Source organism: Tursiops truncatus, chromosome 3, assembly GCF_011762595.2.
Source record: "Tursiops truncatus isolate mTurTru1 chromosome 3, mTurTru1.mat.Y, whole genome shotgun sequence".
NCBI classification, from domain to species: Eukaryota; Metazoa; Chordata; class Mammalia; order Artiodactyla; family Delphinidae; genus Tursiops; species Tursiops truncatus.
The window spans coordinates 26,674,554-26,682,787 of record NC_047036.1 but is presented as its reverse complement, the minus strand read 5'-3'; the positions used below and the strand labels follow the sequence as shown (position 1 = coordinate 26,682,787).

At 45.1% G+C, this 8,234-nt stretch overlaps 1 long non-coding RNA gene across 1 annotated transcript; it reads right to left on the bottom strand.

Annotated features, from left to right (window-relative positions):
- Positions 1 to 348: 348 nt before the first annotated feature.
- Positions 349 to 6,095, bottom strand: LOC109549038 (uncharacterized). The gene is made up of 4 exons (XR_002175177.3): positions 5,466 to 6,095; positions 2,319 to 2,869; positions 1,540 to 1,650; positions 349 to 860 (listed from the first exon to the last, which is right to left on the bottom strand). It is a non-coding gene; the product is annotated as an uncharacterized lncRNA (long non-coding RNA).
- Positions 6,096 to 8,234: the final 2,139 nt, after the last annotated feature.

Genomic DNA, 8,234 nt, shown 5'->3' with positions numbered 1-8,234 from the left:
TCTACAAGTACAAGTCCTACTGGAGCCCCCCATTTCCTTCCCAAGTGCTCACAAAGCCTGCATAAACCCCTCCTGCATGTGGGCTTGCTAGCCTTTGTCACTTGTTCAAAGTCAGGAGGGTCAGCTACAGCCTTCAAGTGATTCTAGGCCAAAAATTACTGCAGTGCCACTGTGAGGAGCCTGGAGTTATTCTGGGGTGAAGGGGCCTGGGTTGGGCTCACCAGCCAAGATAAGAAATACAATGGAACAGAAAGACCGCTATTCTGGGAGCAGGGCAACCTAGCCCCATATTTGTCACTGACAAATGTCAGTTAAGCGTTTTACATCTTTAGGCCTCAGTTTCCTTGTTTGTAAAATGATAGGGGTAGGCCCAGTGATCTGTACAGGATGCCCCACCCAGTCCATGCCCAACCTGACCCATATTTTAGGAGGGAGCATTTTCGATAGCTATTATTTATTCTTCTGTCTATTCATGTATTAATTCAATACATTTGTGCCTACCCTATGGATGAAAACCTTCCATAGTATTATGACAGATACAAAGAAATTTAAAACAGTATCCCTGCTTCAAAGAACTTAAAACCCAGCTGGGGAATAATTCAGTTAGGATATATTTGGCTGCAAGTAACAGAATTCCTGAGCAACGGTGGCTTAAGCCTTGTAGACCTTGGTTTATCTGCAGTAACAAGAAGTCTGGAAGTCCGCAGTCCCGGAGCTGGTTTTGGGGCTCAGTGATATCTGCTGTCATCAAGACACATCCTCTTTCTAACATCCTTTAGGCTTCTTGTCCTTAGGTTTGTCACCTCATTGTCATGCAGTGGCTGCTACAACTCCAATCTCTACATCTTCACGCTAGTGCTCTGAGAAGGAAAGTAGAGGCATGAGGAAAAACAAGAGTTTTGCAAGATAGGCTCCAATATTTTTCTTAAAGGAAAAATTATTTTTGCCAGGTGCCCATCAACAGACTTCCCCTTTATCTTCTCAGCTGGAATTGGGTCACACTCCCAACCCTAGTCTAATCCTGAGAAAGGGAAATGGGTTCCATCATGATTCACCTCTGGGTACCTCTGTGATAGCTGACCAAAGAAGGAAGGAAATGGCTCACAGGGTAAATACATATATACCAGTAGAAGCGTGAATCAACAATACAATCCTAGATTAGGCAAGAATCAGCCTTGTCAATAGGCCAACGTTTAGGTCCTGGTTCCCCACCTCTCCTTGTGTGTATCTATATGACATTGGTTAAGACACAAGCTAGAGACCTGGGGTCCTTTTCCCTCCTCTGCAAAAATAGCAATGGAGAGAATGGAGGGCATCTAGGTGAATTCTCCATCCCTACCTACTTACAAATAAATTCTGCTCTAGTTCTAGATAGTGGGATAAAAGTGTATTACAGCAGACAATTAATGTGTCGAATGTGGGCCCTGGCACTGTCTGTCCTTCACCTCTGAAGGCCAGGCCAGTCCCTCCAGCCCTGCAAGATCAGGCTAACCTCATCCTCTGGTTAACAAAGAGGCTCCAGAGTGAGAGGTAGCTCACCTAGGCTTTGAACTCTGGTCTGGAAACATTTGTCAAATCACTGCGGTGTCCCAGTTTCCTGCCCTCTTAGACGGCAGCAATCGTATCTACCTCACAGGGCTGTTGAAAGGACTAAATGAGAGAAAACACATTAAGAACTTAGCACAGTGTCTGGCACATAGTAATTAATTTTAAATTGTTGAAGTTAAAATTATGATCTTACTTCCCTAAATGGATTCTAAGGTTGAAGCAAGGACTATGTTTACTATCTTGTTCACATGTTTTCTTTACTGACAACCCCCTTCCCACCCACCTTGCCTGATATGTCAGATGTTCATTAAGAGTGAATGAATGCCACCTGACACCCGTTAGGATGGCTACTACCAAAAAAATAGTAAGTGCTGGAGACATATAAGAGAAACTGGAACCCTTGTGCATATGGGCAGAAGAGTAAAATGGTGCAGCCAGTATAGAAAAGAGTATGGTGATTCCTCAAAAAATTAAAAATCTGATTCAGCAATTCCATTTCTGAGTATATACTCAAATTAATTGAAAGCAGGGGCTCAAACAGATATTTGTACACCCATATTCATAGCAACATTATTCACAATAGCCAAAAGATGGAAGCAACCCAAGTGTCCATCAACGTGGATGAATGTATAAACAAAATGTGGTATGTGCATACAATGGAATATTATCCAGCCCTAAAAAGGAATGAAATTCTGACACATGCTACAATATGGATGAACCTGGAGGACGCTATGCTAAGTGAAATAAGCTAGTCACAAAAAGATACATACTGGATGATTCCACTCATATAAGGTACCTAGAGTAGTCATTTTCATAGAGACAGAAAGCAGAATGGTTTCTGGTAGTCGGTTTCTTCCGGTGGTTGCCAGGACCTGGGAGGAGGGAAGAATGAAGAGCTGCTTTTTAATGGGTGTAGATTTTCAATTTTGCAAGATGAAAAGGGCTCTGGAGGTTGGTTGCACAACAACGTGAATGTACTTAATAGTACTGAACAACACACTTAAAAATGGTTAAGATAGGGGGCTTCCCTGGAGGTCCAGTGGTAAAGAATCCACCTTCCAATGCAGGGGACGCAGGTTCAATCCCTGGTCAGGCAACTAAGATCCCACATGGTGTGGGGCAACTTAGCCCGTGTGCCACAACTACTGAGCCCGCGTGCCTCATCTAGAGAGCCCACGTGCCGCAAACTACAGAGCCCACGCGCACTGGAGCCCACACGCCACAACCAGAGAGAAGCCCGTGCACCACAACAAAGAGCCCGCACACTGCAACGAATGATCCCACATGCCTCAACAAAGATCCTGCACGTCTCAACGAAGACCTGAAAAGCCAAAAAATAAATAAAATATATAAATAATAAATAAATCTAAAAAAACATGCAATCATTTTTTTAAAATGGTTAAGATAGTAAATTTTATGTTAAATGTATTTTACCACAATTTTTTAAAAGGTTTAATGAATAAATGTATTGATACATGCTTCAGCATGAATCATCATTAAAACATTAGACCAAGTGAAAGAAGCCAGTACCAAAGGCTACTTACTGTATGATTCTGTTTCTAAAATGTCCAGAAGAGGCAAATCCACAGAGACAAAAAGTAGATTCGTGGTTTCCAGGGGTCAGGAAAACTACCAAAACTAAAAACGACAACTACTAAAAACTACTGAACTGTACTCTTTAAAAGGGTGACTTTTATGGTATATGAATTATATCTTAATAAAGCTGTTTTTAAAAAATGAATGAACAAATCAGATTCTAATTATATCCATATCATTGGGATCATTTTAATTCAGTGTCAGTTCCAGAAAGGAGGTTTATCTTGAATAATTTGGGTCAGAAATACGGGTAGCAAGACATTCAGGTGGGTCCTCTGGGCAAACCTCAGTCTGGCAGTCCCATCAGCCTTTGAGATTTGCTGCCTAATGGCCTGGTGAGGGTTTCTAGAATCCCCAGGCTTTAGCAATTGACCACAGGACCCTTATCTCCCTGAAGCCACTGGCTTGTCTAACTGTGGAGTCTCCTCAGGGCACTAGGACTAGAGAGAGAGTACATATCTTCCCCCACAAACACCCTGCTGGGTGTTCAGTTTACTACTTGTCATTATAATGATGCAATTGCATGCTACTCATTGATAATGTGCAAAACAATCACTAGAGAGTATAAACAAGCAGGTGGTGAGCAACCTCCTTGCAAAACACTAAAAGTAAACTTCAAAAGGTTTTTTTGTTTAATCAGTTTTGCAAACCTGTGCAATAATCCCAGATGTGTAGCAGAGCATATGTGGCAGCTTGGAAGTGACAGTGACACATTCAGTAAAATGACACATTGTCAGAACCAACCACGGGAGAAAACCCCAAGGCAATCAGGAGCCAGAAAGTGGAATTACGACACACTGGCAGGCCTTTATTCCCATCAATGAGCCAAACGTTTCATGCTTAAAAACACCTTCTGTCCTCCTAACGCATTTTCATACAGCACGTAAATTTTAAGTTGCTTCTCCTGAAGATACTTTCCTCATCCACCCAACAGGAGCCTATGAGACTTGTGCTAGGAGCGCTCTCTACCATCAAGACCTGTATCCTGGTGTCTGGTGGGCTAGCATTGAAGGTTATGTCTAGTCCCCAAGACCACCAACCTGTACTGCACCAGACCCAGCATTCAACTCCTCTAACAACCTGAATGGGCTTCTAGAACTGGGTCTTTGAAAAATTGAGTACTTGAAAATTAACAAACCATTCCAAAGACTGGAATATAAACATATGTAAGCAATGTAGGCCCAGAAAAAAATGATTATTATAACAGGCATAGTTTTGTGAATCACTGATCCCTCTTTTCTGAGAGACTGATAAGTTCTTCAAGCCCCAGCAAAGAAAGGCAATCACCAGTTTTGTCATCTGAACCCTGGGTCCCTTTCTGCAGCCTCTTGTGGGTTCTACCAGTGGTGCAAAAGGCTCTGAGCATCTTCTTAGTTCTTAGCCACAGAACATGGGTTGTCTTTATTCTCTCTAGCTGCTCTTCTCTTTTTTTTTAATTGAGATATAATTTACACACCATAAAATTCACCCTTTTAAAGTGTACAGTTCAGGGGGGTTGAGTATATGCACAAGATAGTGCAGCCATTACCACTACTAATTTCAGAATATTTTCATCACCCCAAAAGAAACCCCATGCCCAATACCAGTCATTCCACATCCCTTCCTTCCCCCAGTCCCTGGACTCCACTCATCTACTTTCTGTTTCTTTCGATTTTCTTATTCTGAACGTTTCATATAAATGGAATCATACAACATGTGGTCTTTAGTGACCAGCTTCTTTCACTTCCTGTAATGTTTTCAAGGTCCATCCATGCTCTTGCATATATGAGTATTTCATTCCTTTTATGGCTGAATAATATTCCACTCTATGATATGTTATATTTCTCATCTATTCATCACTTGATAGACATTTAGGTTGTTTCTACTTTGGGGCTATTGTGAATACTGCTGCTGTGAACTTTGGTGTACGGGTTTTTGTGTGGATGTGTGTCTTCCTTTCTCTTGGATATACAACTAGGGATGGATCTGATGCGTCATTGGTGACACTAGGTTTCACTTTTCTGAGGAGCTCCCAGACCGTTTCCCACAGCAGCTGCGCCCTTTGGCTCTGTGGGTGCTCCTTGCTGTGACAGCACTTGGGCCCTTTCTCGGCCTCTGCCCTTTGTGCCCCTCATCATCCCACTTGATCTGCAGATCTCTCTTGCAACACACTTCCAGGTGCTATGCTCTTGTTTCCTCCTCCTAGTTTCCCTGTAGATCAGCTAACCTGCCCCCAAGCAAAGAGAAGGGAAAGAGAACAAAAACGCCACGAGGGCCCTCTGGAGGCTGTGTGCTGTATCCCACGCTTTGTGTGCACAGAATAAGACCATAGAGTGTCCCACCTAATCGGCCAAGAAACTGACACCTGGGCTAGTTTTATTGCTCCAATCCGCTTCCCGGACGTCCGTGGCAATGTTACTCAGACGATGTGTCACAGAATCTGGCGGTGCTCCAGAGGCTCAGCAAAAAACCAGCATTTTCTGCCAAACAATGAATATTTCAAATTCCTGAAAAATCCACTCCTCGTTTTTATTTGTTTCATATTTCGAAGCTCCAGGAATCTGTCTTGTTCACAGCTTGCCCAGGACTTAGAACAATACATGGCTTACGGTAGTTGTTCAATAAGTACTTATCTAGTAAATGAATTTTTCTGCTAAGAATTTGGCAAATCGTGTGCTAAGGCATTGACTGACTGCGTGTCAAAAATTGCCCAAACAGTATTTTTAAAAATATTCTTTACTGGGCCCTGCTGAATCAGCCTCTCTAAGGTAGGCACTGAGGTCACTGTTATCAAATTTCCCCTGGTGATACAGATGGAGATTTCTGAAGACCCTAGTCTGGGTGCCACGGCTCTGAGAAATGCACCCTTTGTTTTTCTGGCCACAGGGCTGGTGACTTTAATGGTTACCCCGCCCCTCAGGCCTTAGGGGTTCTCACTCTGGTCCAGGACCACAGTTCAGCAACCACATGTCAGGGGTCTCTTTCTGGATCCACTGGCATTACAGTCCACTGGCCACTGCTGGCTTCACTCCAACCGTTAGATCTTTCAATGCAATTGATGATTCTCCATGTCTGGAGAGCCCCACAAGTCAGTCTTTTCCTATCCCTCTACTTTAGACTTGCTTTCTTATTATTAAGTAACAGAGATTAAAGCCATGCTACTTCGAACACCACAAGTTCCCCATGGCTGCAGAAAAGAATCTCACCACTTATATTCTATAACTCTCCCCACTGCTCCCCAAGGACTTGAGGGACAAACACAGGCCATGCGAGCATGTATGGGGTCAGTCCTCTTTTCCCTCCACCTATCAGAATGGGGCAGGAGTCCCTACAGGCTCAGTTCTTCTCTCAAAGCCAAGGCTAGCGTAGAAAGTTGTAATTTTTTTTCCACTGACAGTGGACCTAGAGAGAAAAAAAGAACTCCTGACTCACCTTTACTTGCGTGCTCAAGTTTCGCTTCCCCTTTTCTCCCAGAAAGAAGAAGGACTTTATCGTGTTAGCACATTTAAAGATTCTCTGGAGCTGTTCAGTTATTTATCTACAGTCAGAGGAGGCCCACAGAGTGAGGAAGACCGGGGTGTAGCAGTAGAGGTGGCCCTAAAGGCAGCGCAGGGGTAGCAGTGAGGGTGGGAGTAGGGCGTGGGTGAGGGGAGGGGAGGGTGAAGCAAGGAGGCAGCGTGGGTCTAGATGACCAGTCGGTAAAGCCCAGTCCACAGAGCACGGTATCCGTGAGGGTGTAGCAATGTCCAATCCCAGTGCAAGCAAACCACCGCCGCCGGGGACTTGAGGAGTGTCACAGAGGAGCCACGCAGACTCACACACGAGCTCTCCACGCTAGCACTTTGCCACTCAAAGTGTGGTCCTCCGACCACCAGCAGTATTTGTTAAAAATGCAGAATCTCAGGTCCCATCACCCAACTGAACAAGACCCCCGCGTGATTTGAACACATTAAATGGTGCTCAGAACCAGCTTGAGAAAAAGTACAACTCAGGAATAGGTGATTCTGACTCCAGAGGTTCCAACTGGTTTAGTCCTGGCATGAGGACATGAGGTTCCCACCTCCATGTGTGCAGAATAATACTTTGAAGCCTTAACTAATTTTTCCACATATTTTTCTCTTTTGCCCCTTCCCCATTTCCAGCAGATAATTTATTTCATGCCCCTGGCCATCTGGCAGGGATATGAGAGGATGGAAAGCTATAGAGAATGAGAGACAGACAGACTTCTTCCTGACAGTGGCTTCTGAAAGCCTAAAGCCCATGGTGATACTGAATGTTTGGAAGTGGGTTTGGGGGAGAAGGGGACGCTCCACACTAGAAAAAATTTGCTTCATGCTGGGGGAAAGGAGGGACAAGCAGTTGTCACTGGACAGATGTCCCTGAGGCCCAGAGACTGAGGCTCTGTGTCCTGATTGCTGCAGAGAGGAAGCTCCTGTGTCGGGGGATTCCTATTCCTTCACAGAATAGCATAGGAAAGGCCCTGGGACTTGAAGGAACCAAGTGGACAGAAACGAGGAGCATCCCAGGGGCAACCTGCATGAACCTGCATGTTGGAGGGACAGTCCGGGCAGACACCTACCGGACAGAGGCCTTGAAGATCACACAGGCCTTCGCTGCCACCATCAAAAGTCCTGCAGGGGCTTCCCTGGTGGCGCAGTGGTTGAGAGTCCGCCTGCCGATGCAGGGGACACGGGTTCGTGCCCCGGTCCGGGAAGATCCCACATGCCGCGGAGCAGCTGGGCCCGTGAGCCATGGCCGCTGAGCCTGTGCGTCCGGAGCCTGTGCTCCACAACGGGAGAGGCCACAACAGTGAGAGGCCCGCGTACCGCAAAAACAAAACAAAACAAAAAAAGTCCTGCAGATGCAGATTTAAATAAATAATCAAAACACTGGCAGGCGCCAGTAGAAGCGGCGGGGTATTAAGTGTGAAGCCCCAGAGGATTAGGCACTTAGAATTAAGTTGTTATAGAAAATAAGGGAAGCCAGAATGTGTGGTGAAAACTGTGTGAGCTACATGGAAGGCTGGCAAGACTTGAACTCAAGAACAGCCTCCAAATGGCCCTTTTCTGGGGGCCCCTCACGTGACACCTCTTGGCAGCCACACCTCTCAC